The sequence below is a fragment of the Saccopteryx bilineata genome, chromosome X, assembly GCF_036850765.1.
Source record: "Saccopteryx bilineata isolate mSacBil1 chromosome X, mSacBil1_pri_phased_curated, whole genome shotgun sequence".
NCBI classification, from domain to species: domain Eukaryota; kingdom Metazoa; phylum Chordata; class Mammalia; order Chiroptera; family Emballonuridae; genus Saccopteryx; species Saccopteryx bilineata.
Window position 1 is genome coordinate 34,931,363 of NC_089502.1, and position 15,512 is coordinate 34,946,874.

General features: G+C 38.3%; 1 protein-coding gene across 6 annotated transcripts in view; it reads left to right on the top strand.

Moving 5' to 3' along the window:
* IL13RA2 (interleukin 13 receptor subunit alpha 2) overlaps positions 1-15,512 on the top strand; it is a 73,903-nt gene that overhangs the window by 12,729 nt on the left and 45,662 nt on the right. Inside the window, exon 1 of one of the 6 annotated variants that reach the window (XM_066249092.1) lies at positions 7,734-7,890. The exons of 4 other annotated variants lie outside the window; for them this stretch is intronic. The gene's annotated coding sequence lies outside the window, so the exon portion shown is untranslated. Of the gene's footprint in view, positions 1-7,733; positions 7,891-10,945; positions 10,965-15,512 lie in introns of those variants that run through there. One more of the 6 variants, XM_066249099.1, reaches the window with a different exon arrangement.

The window sequence follows — 15,512 nt, forward strand, 5'->3', positions numbered from 1 at the left end:
TATTTGTGGGTGAAAGACATGAACTACAAATATTTCCAAAGATGGCAACATGCTGCACCAGAAAGCATTGAGACTTCTGCAAGGGATCCCATTTACTGCAAGTAACGGATCGTTATATAGATTCAGGAATAAGTTTGGACTAAAAAATTTTAAAAAAGATAGAGAGAGACCACGTTCACATAACTTTATTAAAATACATTGTTATAATTGCTCTTTTATTGTTGTTTATTCTTGTAAATCTCTTATAATGCCTACTTTATAAATGAAACTGTATCGTAGGAAAATCATAGTATATATAGGGTTTATTATTATTCAAGTTTCCAGGTATCCACTGAGGTCTTAGAATGTATATCCTGTGGATAAGGAGGAGGGGACTACTTTACAAACTGGAGAAACAAACATGTGAGAGCTTGGAGACAGGGCTTAACTTAAAGGGGTGATAGAGTTGCCAGTTATTGGTGTTCTGAAATTTAAAGGAAGGAAAAACAAAACAAAAACCTCTGGGTATGAAACACCATTAGCATATTTTCCTTTGAATTTTATATATTCCTTGATTTTTAGAATCCATGAGCAAATGCCTTTGGAAAAAGTAACACATTAGCTTGATCAGGAGGTGGTGCAATGGATAAAGTATTGGACTGGGACATGGAGGACCCAAGTTCGAAACCCTGAGATCACTGGCTTAAGCACAGTTTCAGCCAGCTTGAGTGCAGGCTGACCAGCTTGAGCATGAGGTCGTTGGTTTGAGCATGGGATCATAGATATGACTCCATGGTCACTGGCTTGAGCCTGAAGGTCACTGACTTGAAGCCCAAGATCGCTGGCTAGAGCCCAGGGTAGCTGGTTTGAGCAAAAGGTTCACTTGTTCTGCTGTAGCCCCCAGTCAAGGCACATATAAGAAAGCAATCAATGAACAACGAAGGTGCTGCAATGAAGAATTGATGCTTCTCATCTCTCTCCCTTCCTGTCTGTCTGTCCTTATTTGTCCCTCTCTCTGACTCTCTCAGTGTCTCTATCGAAAAAGAGTAACACATTAAGTAATATGAATTTCACTTTAATAAAGAGTTATTTCTACATTATTTAGAGTACAAGGTAAGTTGTAATAATCAAGAGTCCTCAAAATATTATGGCTCAAGCAACAGACCAAAGGTGGGAAGGTACCATTGGTACAGAAAGTCATCAAGGCCCAGGATAATTTATTTTACCTTGTTGCTTTGTCATCTCTTAGTATGTTGACTTTGTCTGTGTGGTTAAATATGTCTCCAACTCTCATGTCTGTGCTGGTTGAGTGAGGAGAGAGAAAGAAGTGGACAAGAGAATGTACTGTCAAAACATATCCGGAGATTGCACGCATCACTGCTGCTTGCATATCATTGTCTAAATTTCCACCATATTTTCATATCAAACTGCATAACAGTCTGGAAAATAAAGGCTAGCTGGGAGGCTAAGTACACAGCTACAACTCATGAATTTCTATTGGTGAAAGGAAGTGTAGGAGAATAGATACTAATAAACAATTAGCAGTGTCTGCTTTATTTTATCAGATAGCTTTATTATTTTTATTTTTACTTTTTTAAATGAGAGGAGGGGAGATAGTGAGACAGATTTCTGCATGCACCCCAACAGGGATCTACCCGGCAACCCCTGTCTGAGGCTGATGCTCTAGTCAACTGAGCTGTTTTTAGCACCTGAGACTGATGCTGGCACCAACTGAGCTATCCTCAGTGCCTGGGGCACTGGGGCACTCTTGAACAAATGAATCCACTGACTGCAGGAAGAGAAGAGGCAGAGAAGGAGGAGAGAGAGGGGAAGAGAAGCAGATGATCAGTTCTCATGTGTGCCCTGACCAGGAAATGAACCCAGGATGTCCATACGCTGGGCCAATACTCTATCCACTGAGCCACTAGCCAGGGCTTAGATGACTTTATTTTGATAAGCTTCCTGAAAGACCTAGGTCTTTCCAAAGTGGGGGCTATATGGCATCTAAAGAAATAATCATAAAGAAGGTTGACTTATCTGAGGTATTCCCTGGTGTAAAGCCGGTAGTTGCACCCATAGCGGCCACCAAGCACATGCAGATTCGCATTAGATTCGACACATGGTAATGAAACAATGGAGCCAAGAACTGGTGGGCCATTACCTTTAATTCTAGCTTACACCCGGCAAGTGAGTAAATACACACAGCAGAAAAACATTTCCCTTTCCATTCAGGGTTCCCAAAGCCACTGACTCATCCAAGTTTTCCTAGAATCAAAGGCCCTCACGAGTTCAGCAGAGCTTACAAAGCCCCTCACCTCTGTTTCCCTTCAGCACCCCACCGTATTGCTGCCTTCTCTCCAACCACCAGGTGGCTTCTCCCCTGCAACAACTTGGTCTCCTCTAAAATGTTCTCCTAGCTCCTCCAGCATACATTATCATAACCAAACCAACCAATTAGTTGGTTTCAGAATAAAAAACTGGATTTCGGGGAAAGCAGGCAGTTTAGATGTCTTTTGTATCACGGAGTGTGTTCTTTATAAGACACTGTTTTTTCTGTATCATAGCCAACTCTACCAAACAACTTTTTAAATTAGCTTTCTGTTGGTGCTATGATTTAGAAAAGAAAAACCCCTCAGAACCTTAGTAGTTCGACATAGGCTTGAATGTTAAAAAACTGTTATTAAATCCAGAGAATTGTGTTAAGAACTGTGTGTACATGTGCATACATATAAACTATGTAGTCAACATTATTTTCATCTATTTTTTACTGATTTTGCTTAATATCCCTTAACCTTAAAAAGGAAATAGCACTTTGGAAAATTAAATACTATCTTTGCTGATTGCCTGATTTGAACACAAGTTCAGAAAAGTTTTAAAACTTTTCAGTGTGACAACCGCTCCTCCAGCATACATTATCATAACCAAGCCTCTTCCCAAGCAGAAAGGCAATCAGCACTATCATGTGTCAGCACATCACACAAGCAGCGGCCATTTTAAACAAAGTGAGCATAAAAATCACATTTTACAAATTTGTTTGCCCAATACCCGACATTAACCAATTATATGGTCCCAGATTCTCTAATGCCAACTTGGCATCCTATCACTCAATTCAATTCTGACATTGCAAGTATTTGTAGTTAACAAAGACCATGCAGGTTAACACTTTACTGGTTTATTATGAAGGATACTACTCAGGAACAACCAAATGGAAAGGATATATAAGGTAAGGTATTGGGGGTGGGGAAGGTGTATGGCAGCTCGAGATGCTTTCATTTTCTCTCCAGGTGTGTTACCTTCCCTGCACCTTGGTGTGTTCACCAATGTGGCAGCTCTCTGCACAAGTTTAAGGGTTTTTGTGGAAGTATCATTACACGGGGATGATTTATTAAATCATTAGCCATTTGTAATTGAACTCAATTTCCAGCCCCTCTCCCCTTCCCTGGAGTTCAGGAAGTAGGACTGAAATTTCCAACCTTCTAAGCATTTGGTAGGTTTCTCATTCAACAAGCTCTTCCTGAAGCTATCTTGGGCTCACAGGTAATCACCTCATTAACATAAACTCAAGGGCTGAAAGGGACTCATTAAGAATAACAAAAGAGCCTGACCTGTGGTGGCACAGTGGATAAAGCGTCAACCTGGAAATGCTGAGGTTGCTGGTTCAAAACCCTGGGTTTGCCTGGTCAAGGCACATATGGGAGTTGATGCTTCCTGCTCCTCCCCCCTTCTCTCTCTCTCTTTCTCTCTTCCCTCTCTATAATGAATAAATAAAATCTTTTTTAAAAAAAAAGAATAACAAAAGATACTCCTATCATTCAGGAAATTCCAAGGTTTTTAAGATCTTTGTCCCAAAGATCAAATATATATACTTTTTTTATTATACCTCAACTTGATATTATCAAGAGCAGAAGTGTAATTACTCAATAGTTTCTAGTTTCTATCCTTCTAACTAAAAGGTGGACATGAGACCACCTTTTAGATACTACACGAGATAGTATCTAACTCACCTTTGTACCCCTACCATCTAGCACAGTGTGTGGCACATTGTTGCTTTATAAACCGTTGAATAAATGTGAGTGAATAAAAACTAGAGGCTAGCACTGCTGACCTCTGAAGTCTGTGGGTCTGTTTAAGACTCATACTAATCTGGGCACTGGATCATGTATTTCCCAGCTCATGTACATTTCCTGAGAAGCTCAGCTCTGGTGTCCTGCTGTTGAATCTGTGGTTGTCTGGAGGGGAATTCAGAGTTTATAAATTAGTTGGTTTCAGAATAAAAAACTGGATTTCGGGGAAAGCAGACAGTTTAGATGTCTTTTGTATCACGGAGTGTGTTCTTTATAAGACACTGTTTTTTCTGTATCATAGCCAACTCTACCAAACAACTTTTTAAATTAGCTTTCTGTTGGTGCTATGATTTAGAAAAGAAAAACCCCTCAGAACCTTAGTAGTTCGACATAGGCTTGAATGTTAAAAAACTGTTATTAAATCCAGAGAATTGTGTTAAGAACTGTGTGTACATGTGCATACATATAAACTATGTAGTCAACATTATTTTCATCTATTTTTTACTGATTTTGCTTAATATCCCTTAACCTTAAAAAGGAAATAGCACTTTGGAAAATTAAATACTATCTTTGCTGATTGCCTGATTTGAACACAAGTTCAGAAATACCCATTTCCTGTTTTGATGGTCAACAGAATGGAAGTTGCAGAGCTTTACACAATGAAGGAAATATCATGGTTCCTGCTGGTCAACTATTTGCCTATTGAGAGATCAGAAAGTATCCTAACAGTAGTGTGCCTCTGCAAGAAGAGCCCTGGACTAGTTGTCAGGCTCACCTATAGTTTACTTCTCCTGAATTTTTGACTTTCGGAAAGTGATTTAACCTATTGAAACTTGAATCATATCCATTTGTAAAACTTACATAGTACCTCCTCAGCTGTCTCAGGAGATAATGGATAAAATAAAATTATACCTGTCTGTTCCTGCTAGAGAGCCCAGAGTTAGTACTTTTCTACCCTAGACCCATCTTAGCTCCACTTCATGGTATCAGCCTAGAAAGTATCAGTTCTGACACAGCCCTGTGTCTTGGAAAACTATTGTCTTTTAGCAGGTAAGATGTCTGGAAATAGCCTAATGTGTGCTTTGCCTCTGGAATTGATTTGGGCCCCTGGGAGACTTTGTAAGCATTGTACTTCAGCTATTATTTCCTACCCTACCATCTGCTTTTGGTTGTTTAATTGGACTTTGGCTCTGATTGTCTCTATTGAAATTGGGCCCTAGGCCTAAATCTTTTTGCCTAGTTTCTGGTGGCCCCCTTCCAGAGACTAAATGCAGACTGTTTGCAGAATCATTTGTATCATCTTGTGTCAGAAGAATGCTTGGTCCCAACTATCTTGAAGAATTTTCCTACCTTGAGGCTTTGATGTACCTCTTCATTTCACACCCTTTGGGGGACACTGACTTTGGCCTGCTTCATATGTGGATTTATGCCCTTTCTTGATTTTGGTGTAGACTAGCTTCCAACTGGGGGGGGGGGAGCTGCACACAAGTATTATTGCAACTTCTCTTGATGTCATCAGAAAGTCACCAAATAGGATTTTCAGAATTTCGAGAAGAGTTGTCTTTTTAGTGTCTTTCTTTTCATACCCAGAAGCAAAGCTTAGTTGATGATTTCACTGGTTAAGTGATCAAATCAGGGTAGAATTTCATATCTAATGAAGTTTAACATCTGAGGCATGATGCATTGTTACAAACTGCATTTTATTGACTATATTTAACTCTGGGTTTGCATGTCTACAGATAAATGCATTGTGTCATTCCAATATATTATTATAGTTCTATTTCTTTGACGTATACTTTTCCTTTATAACATAAAACATAATATAAAGAAATATTTGCAAGGACCAAGAATTTTGGTGGAAACAGAGACTAGAAGAAAACTGCCTAGAGAGATTTTTTGTAACAGAAGAAGACAAATGAGTTAATTAAATTTTTAGTTAGCTAAACATGTGGTGGCATAGTGGATAAAGCATTCACCTGGAACACTGACGTTGCTGGTTCAAAGTCCCAGGCTTGCTCTGTCAAGGCACAAGTGGAAAGCAACTACTACGAATTGATGCTTCCTGCTTCTCCCCCTTCTTTCTCTCTCCTCTCCTCTCCTCTCTCTAAATATATATATGAAAAGTTTTAGAAAAAAAAAGGAAATTGCAATTATAAGAAAAGGAAGAATTTTAAATCTAGGTCTCCTTTTGTTTTTATTACCAACATGTGAGCAAATTATTTTCTTTTCTCTGTTTTTTTAAGAACGTGAAACAGACAGAGACAAACAGGCAGGAAGAGAGAGAAAGGAGAAGCATCAACATGTAGTTAGTTGCATTGCTTTAGTTGTTCACTGATTGCTTCTCATATATGCCTTGATTGTGGAGCTCCAGCTTAGGCAGTGACCTCTTGTTCAAGCCAGTGAACTTGGGCTCAAGCCAGCAACCTTGGGCTCAAGCCAGTGACCATAAGATCATGTCTATGAGCCCATCCATAAGCTGGCGACCTCAGAGTTTTGAACCTGGGTCCTCAGTGTGCCAAGATGATACATATTTTATTTAAAAATGTATTGTATAATAAATATGTATTTTCCGATGGCTTTAGGCGACCCCTGTGTTTTGGTCGTTCGACCCCTGCCGGGGTCGCGACCCACAGGTTTAAGGTGAAGCATTAATTATAAAAATGAATAAAAAGAAACTCTCAGGATAAAACAAAATTAATAATGGAGGAAAAGCTGTGTCCGTGATCCTGTCTTTATTCTGTCTCCTTGCTTTTAAAAAAAAAAAAATCATATATTTAGTGTAAAATATATCTTTGGTAACTGAGGGAAGTTATTAAGTTTGAACTTGTGTTTCAAAACAAGGAAGATACTTTTTGTCCACTGGAATATTAAGTGGTTATGTAAACTAGTTCCAGTCTCAATTCATTCCTCTTTTGGAAAAAATCACTGACATTGTTTCATCTACTTTAGAAAAGTATCAAAGTATGCTAGTTTCTTATGACTCTTCATAGTTCCTAGGCATGGAGATTAAATCAGGAGTGGATTAAAAACTCTGCAGGGACTTGAAGGATGAAGGATAATTTGGTGATGATCTAAGTGTCCTTATTTAATTTTTTCTGGGATGAAATAAAATCTTGTTTGGTTATTCAAAGAAATATTTGAGAAACTCTCAATACAAAAAAAAACATATATAACACTAAATTTTAATTACAACACCAAGGACTTTAGAAATCACAGATACTTAGGGCAAATGAGGAGACAATTTTTTTTTTTTGGAATTGAAGGTTAGACTAGATTATATCTGAGATTTTGTTGAAACTGAAGTCCAAAGATGTTAAGGAAATTCCCCATGGTCACCTAGCTGATTGTGAGAGAGAGAGCCTTGAGTAGAATCCAGGTTTTAGATTCCTTGTCCATTTATGACTCTTCAGACTTAAAGATATATGAAACTCAAAATAGTGAAGTACTTTAAGTGCACTCTAAGGGAAAAACACAGACCTGGCAATCACATACTTACCTTTGGATTATCTTTTAATTCCCAGTGTGGTGACTCACACAGTAAAATAACATTGGCATACTGAAATGCTTATCAGGAACTAATTAAAAGGGAAAGAGAGTCAGTCATATGAACTTTGTTAATTTCCTCTGAATCTTTTGACAAATATTGTCTTGGATGCTGACCTGCTTTGAATGCACATTTTGTCATGACAGTTAAATTTGGTGGATAAAGCAGAGCTCCTCCTACATGAAGACTTCATTCAGTTCTAAGGTCCTGTAAAATTCTCTAACTTAAGACGCTGTTTGTTGAGACATGTTTCATTGTTATTACAGAAGATTTTCTTATAACTGAACACATTATTCACTTAAAGTAAGTATGAACTTAACTTTGGGAGTGGGAGGTGAAAGTGAGAGGTAACATGTTTGAATAATTATTTCTTTCACTTTTTTCACCTTTTAAAAATAGGCTGAGAAATATTTCTGTAAGGAAAATTGTTTGACTTACTATAATAATAATTTGGGGAAATGTTGCATTTTTTTTTTGCATGAAGTTAATTCATAGGTGCTGGATAATAAGCATAAATAACACTATAGCTTTAAATTTATTGTGTTTTCTTACTAAGCTCTATTTTCTATTAAAAAATCATATATCTTATAAGCAACCTTGGTCCTTTGGAAATAGTAAGGTTGGTTGTATTCCAGACTTCAGAGATATTCTGGGGTTATTGTCTATGTGATTTTTTTCTACAAATGAGAACTGCTACTTTGCAGTATTTTTTCTCTCTTAAGCTCAGAAATAACCACAGAGCTCTAAAATGAATAATTTAACTTGTATTTATATGATGTTTTGCTTGAATTTATACAACATGCATATCCTCTACATGTGGTGATTTCATGTATTTGTATATTGTGGTTACATATATAGTAAGGTTATTAAAATGAAATTTTTAATTTTCACTGCTTTACTGTGAAATGAACTAACATCTTATACATTTATGCTTGTTTTCCTCTGAAAGAATACATAATTAAGTTAAATCTAACACTTAAAAACACATTGCCTTCACACATTATACTCACTTCAGATGCTTCTAGATTGCCTTTCATTTCTAATATGTAAGAGGGTATATGAAATATACCAGGATATGAATATAGAACATTTATTAGTTGTTTTGATTTTAAAATCTCATTGAAATATAGAATGTTTTAGAGAGTTGAAGACTTAAATGAAGTGGGTGGATTTGTTGTTGTTATTACAGAATAATAAACTAAGGACTAAGAGATCTGGTTTTCAGTTCTAGCTCTCCCCCCACATAGCCCCTTGACCTTGGGATGGACATTCTGCTCCCTTTCTATATTCATTTATTCATTTGTAGAGTAACTCAGATGTCCTGATTCTGTCTAATGTCATGAAAGGCAACAAAGATGTTAGAAATGATTATTTAAACAGAAGAATTAAACAGAAAAAGAGGCAGAACAACAATTAGATTCTTTTCATATTTTGTTTTAATGCTAAGATCTTATTTGTAAATGAAAAATGCTTTCAGTGTATTTTTTGAAAACAAGAGAGAAATATCACTTGTGTTCTGCTACAACTTGGAGGAATGAGGGTTAGGGTGGGTTGCTTGTTCCTTTTGATGTATATATTTCAGCGTGTCTTTAAAGAATTGATAGGACGTGATTTGTGGAGATGGGAGAAGCAAAATACAACTAATGACACAAGTTATATGCTCACTGCTGCAGATATTTTATATGTACTATCTCATTTAGTCATTTCCAAAACCCAAAATATTATTGTCATAAAATTTTAGATAAGAAAATTGAGATATAGACAGCTGAAGTATCTTGCCCTAATCTGTGTGGCTGCAATGTTCCTGTTCTTTCCATTATTCCTTCCTGCTTCTAGGGTTATGCTTTAGGCCATGCTGAGGAGATAAGCTCTTCGGAATTATGTCTTCCATTCTCTCTGTGGGATCAAGACTTATGTTGGGGATGCTTGACTGGTATTGGCACAATAGATAGAGCATTGACCTGGGATGCTGAAATCTCAGGTTCGAAACACTGAGGTCACCGCCTTATATTGGGATCATAGATACGTTCCCATGGTCTGTGGCTTGAGCTCAAATGTTACTGTCTTGAGCTCAAGGTCGCTAGCTTGAGCAAGGGGTCACTGGCTTGGCTGGATCCCCCCCAGGTCAAGGCACATATGAGAAAGCAATAAATGAACAACTAAGGTGCTGCAACTACAATTTGATGCTTTTCATCTCTCTCCATTCCTGTCTCTCTCTCCCCCCCCTCTTCCTCCCTCACTAAAAAATGTCTTATGCTGGAGATAATGTATATAGTCATAGAGTAGATTAATAGGTGCCTACATGGCATTATTAGGGAAGCAGTTGACAGGTGCCTGCCTGTAAATATTATCCTCATTGACTTGTCACAGTCACTTTGCCTGAGATTTTTCCACTAAAATCATTATTTTCTCTTTGCCCATGGGAAGGTTGGGAGGATTTTCAAATGTACACACCCTAAGGTATCACTTAATACTTTAGCAGGCAGTGTGGAATTAGAGTAAGAGTTTAGATTGTGGAATCAGGAGGACTAAGAATTGAATTCTGATTATACCACTTTCTAGCTGTTTAACTTGCATGTGATACTTAACCACTCAAAGCTTCATTTCATTCTGGAGTAAAGCAGAAATAATAATGCATATGCATTGGTCCTTATTATAATAACAATAATGTTTTGAGCATCTGAAACGGGCAGTTGTGGTGGTGGGGGGAAAGAATACTGGAATGAAGTCAGAAGACTTTGTGTTGTCCTGCCATATCAGTTCCATTTTAGCAAGTATTTACTGAGCATGTACTGTGTGCCATGCACTATCCTGGGCACTGGGGATAGAGCAGTGAATAATTTGAAGTCCTTGCTTTCTTATATTTTTAATTCTAGTTTGGTGCTAACGTAACTATTTCCAGAGCTTAGTCATGCAGAGAAGGTTTAATGTTCTTCACATTTTAGAGAGGGGAAACTAATGGTTAGATAATACAAGAGTGAGCAAAATAAATATGATCCTTGACATCATTGACTTTGTATTCTAATGAAATAGAAATTAATCAGATAATCCTACAAATTAATATGAGACTAAAACCATTATACACCTTTAATGGAAAGAGAGTCAGTACTCCAAAAGTATATAACAGGGCTTTACTTCAGCTTTTCTGAAGAGTGATACCTGTGCTAAAATCTGAAAATGAATAGATGCTAATCAAGTCATCCTTCTCTACATGTCTGCACTCAGATTCTTCTGAGTCTCTATCAGCTCTTTTACACCCTCTTGGTGGTTGTTGCAGACTTTCTCCTCTCTTTTTAGGCCATCTACTCAGCTACTACACATTTTTTCTTTGGAGGTGGATTTGCTTCCTATTTCACATAGAAAATAGAAGCCATCAGGTATGCCTTTGCTCCACTCACCTCACCGTCTTTTATACACACATTGATTTGCATTTTCATCCATGCTTTTGTTTTATTTCCGAGAATAAACTAGTCTTCTATTGATCCAAGTTCAATTCTTGACTTTTTAGAGTTCTTTGTACATAATTATTATTTTTTTCTTCTGTATTTTAACCTTTCCCCCTCTGTGAGTTCTTTTGTCAATGAAGAGAGTAAAAGACATTTTACTGACCTTTTCCTGTACAATCAAGACCTTCACAACTTATACAACCAAGGTTCAATAAAAAGTGGTCCACACATATAACTACCCTTACCAAAGTCACCCATTACTTCTTATTTCCAAGTAAAAAAGACACATTTCAGTTCTTGTCTAACTTTCCCCCCACATCCTCCTTTTTTTAAGCATGTGAGACTTTTGAATAGTTTTTCCTTGAAGTCTTCAGCTTCACTAGTTTCCATAATACTACTTCCAACTGTTAGTACCACTTATTGCCTTCAGGATTAAGTCCAAAGTTGTATTTTTTTAACATGTTTCAGAAAGTGGGTCTATGTTTATTTTACACTGCTGCCAAAATACACACACCACTGACAAAGCCCTGAATCCATTAAACATTCTCACTTCCCTGTTTTTGCTTCATCAGCTACCACTGAGGAGAAATCCCTCCCCCCATTTTTCCCACAATCCTTTGGCAAACACTCTTTATTTATGAGATAGTTGAGGTACTACTTCCCCTAAGGACTTTTATTGGACCACCATTACTCCCAAGATCAGATTAAGCCCCTGTCCTCTGTACTTCTAAGTGCTTGCCTCTCTTGGAAAATAACACATTTTATTCTAATTGAAGTTAGTATGAAATTAATCCACAAACTTTTATATGTAAGAAATTTCACATTTAAAATAATTTTCTTTAACTTATCTTGTATTTAACAGCCTATCAGGAAAAGTAATATATGCAATTTTAGGCCCTGGCTGGTGCCTCAGTGAATAGAGTGTTTGCCCAGCATATGAACATCCCAGGTTTGAATCCCTGTCAGGCCACATGGAAGAAGCAATCATCTGTTTCTCTCTTCTTCCCTTTCCCCCTTCTCTCCCTCTTCCACTTCTATAGCCAGTATCTCTATTGGTTTAAGTGTCAGCCCTGGGCACTGAGGAGAGCTCAGTTGGTCTGAGCGTGTCAGCCTCAGGCACTAAAACTAGCTTGGTTGATACAAGCATTATCCCCAGATGGGTTTGCCAGATGGATCCAAGTCAGGGTACATGTGGGAGTCAGCCTCACAATCTTCCTTCTTCTCACCTAAAATAAATGCAATTTTAGTCAATACTTGAGCCTCCTACTAGATTATACAAATATTCCAAAACCTTAGGCAACACCGAAATATTGGGGAGGCCCTTTGATCATTAATTTTCAGTAAACTCTTTAATACACTGTCTGATATACCATTTTGTTTCATCATGAAATGGTCTTTTGGCTACCAGACAGAGGACCTGACCCAGCTGATAGTGTGTGGATTCTTTATGCAGAAAAAATTCACAACATGTGTGCAGGTGATTTTGAAAATTAATTAAAACTGGGGACAGTGAAAGAAGAAAGGGTTTAGGATAGGAGAAACCATATTGGAAAGAAATGAGCCTAAAGACTGATCAGGTGGTGGCACAGTAAATAGAGCATCAGCCTGGGACACTGAGGACCCAGGCTCGAAGCTCCGAGGTTGCTGGCTTAAGCACAGGCTCATCCGGCTTGAGTACAGGTTCAACAGCTTGAGTACAGGTTCAACAGCTTGAGCCCACGGTCACCAGCTTGAGCATGGGTTCATAGACATGACCTGATGATCTGGCTTGAGCCCAAAGGTGGCTTGAAGCCCAAAGTCACTGGTTTAAGCCCAAAGTCACTGGCTTGAACAAGAGGATCACTGTCTCAGTTGGAGCCTCCCCCTCCCCCACCATAAGGCACATATGAGAAAGCAATGAGTAAACAACTAATGTGCTGCAACTATGAGTTGATGCTTCTTAGTTCTCTCCCTTCCTGTCTGTCCCTCTCTCTCTCTCTCTCTTTCTCTCACTATAAATAAATAAATAAATAAATAAATAAATAAATAAAGTCTACACTTAGAAGTCAGAAAACGGGACCTTGGAGTCAGGTTCAGAGATTCGCCCAGGGTGAGCTGCTGCTGCCCACTGCTCCCCTGAACCTGTTAGGTTTAGGACAGTGGTCCCCAACTTTTTTGGGGCCACGGACTGGTTTAATGTCAGAAAATATTTTCATAGACCAGCTTTTAAGGTGGGACGGATAAATGTATCACGTGACTGAGACAAGCGTCAAGAGCAGGGGTCCCCAAACTACGGCCTGTGGGCCGCATGCGGCCCCCTGAGGCCATTTATCTGGCCCCCGCCGCACTTCCGAAAGGGGCACCTCTTTCATTGGTGATCAGTGAGAGGAGCACATTGACCATCACTAGCCAAAAGCAGGCCCATAGTTCCCATTGAAATACTGGTCAGTTAGTTAATTTAAATTTACTTGTTCTTTATTTTAAATATTGTATTTGTTCCCATTTTTTTTTTACTTTAAAATATGTGCAGTGTGCATAGGGATTTGTTCATAGTTTTTGTTATAGTCCAGCCCTCCAATGGTCTGAGGGACAGTAAACTGGCCCCCTGTGTAAAAAGTTTGGGGACCCCTGGTCAAGAGTGAGTCTTAGACAGATGTAACAGAGGGAATCTGGTCATTTTTTAAAAATAAAACATCGTTCAAACTTAAATATAAATAAAACGGAAATAATGTAAACTATTTATTCTTTCTCTGCGGACTGGTACCAAATGACCCATGGACCGGTAAGGTCCACGGCCTGGGGGTTGGGAACCACTTGTTTAGGAAATACAGGCCTGTGAGGGGTAATGGGTGGGGAAAGAGTAGTAAAGGGAGGAAGGGGAAACAAGGGAAGGGGAAGGGAAAGATGCAAGCATGCTCCCTGCATGGAAAACAAACTGGGTCCTTTGTTTGGAGGGTGTTTAAAGACTAGGAGTTTAGGGGTGGTCTTAGGGGAGGATCCCAAAAGAATATTCATCACCTTTATGCTGATGCACCAAAATGAGATTTATTCCCTTAACTTTATTCGTCCTTTGGTGTGGTTGGCACAAATGGTATTAATTGGATTTTTACTATCTCTCTGAATAAGGTGATTTAAGCTATTTACCTTTTGGTTGGGGTGAAGTGTAAACCATTTACACTTAGTTATAGAAGACTGGATTTTGTGATTTATTAGATGGCTGCAAACTGCTTGATTGTTTAACTATTTGTCTCAGTTTCCCTATTCCACGTGTCCAGAGTTACTGGCCTGTCCCACTTTAAGGTTTACGACTGCTGCTTCTATGCCATGCTTGGGGGACTGATTCACTGCTGAGATTGCTTTCCCTGTGTCTGGGTCCCAGCACACTCACTGAACTTCCTCTGGACTTTTGCTCCTTTTGTAAGCTGCTGCCATTAAATGTTGAGCTGCTCTTCCTGCATTCTCTACCCCCTACCAGATCCTTGACTTATTTTTGCCTAAAGTACACTATATGTCTTTTCTCCTTCTCAGTACCTTAAAAGGAATTTTATGTCCTCTTGAGATCTGCATTCACACTCCCAAGCATTGTCTCTCTCAGGAGCTTAGGATGGGAGAATACAAAAGCCAGGAAAGTAATGCTCTATGGACAATTTCTGTTTTTGATCCTGGCAATGGGGCTGGGGAATCTCCTTGAGTGACATAAGGATGAATAAAAAGACTTGGCTAGTTTTCTGAAATGAGAGGGAAGAACAAAAAAAAAAAATAACAAACCAAAAAACAAAATACTCAGAGCAAAACATAATAATTATCTCAAATTATGTGGCCACATACTTGTCTGTTTATGAAACTCTCCGTTTCACTGAATTGTGAGTAACTTTGATATACTGTAGAATTTTATTCTCTAATATTTTTGTAGAGAATGCAGAGGAGACATGCAAAATCCAGTCTGGGAAAGGGAATACAGAAATCTTAGAAGGAAGTGCTACCTGAGCTAAATCTGAATGAGCAAGGGAAATCAAGGACTAGGCTAGGGAAAGCAAGATTAGTATTTTGTTGCTTCAGCAAAACCTCAGAGACATAGTAAGACCCTATTTTTAAGGTCTATAAGAAGGAGATGAGATTGAAAGTGTTGGTAAGGTCCATATAATGAAAACTGTTGATTGCTATGCTAAATATTTTATGAGATGCAATTGTATCATAGAGGCTAGGGCACAGACTCTGAAATGATACCTGCCTGGCTTTGACTCTCACTCCATCACTGACTAACTATGAGACTCTGGCATAATCATTTAGCTTTTCTATGTGTCAGTTTCCTTATTGGTAAAATAGGATGATATAAGTATCTATATCACAATGCTGTAGTGATAATTAAGTGAATTACTAATAATACAGTCAACTATTATATATGTACTGGCACACTGTGAACACATTGATTTGTGAGCTGTTATTATAAATTATTCTGTGGAGCAGTGGGAAGCTTGTGAAGGAGTTTGAATATATATA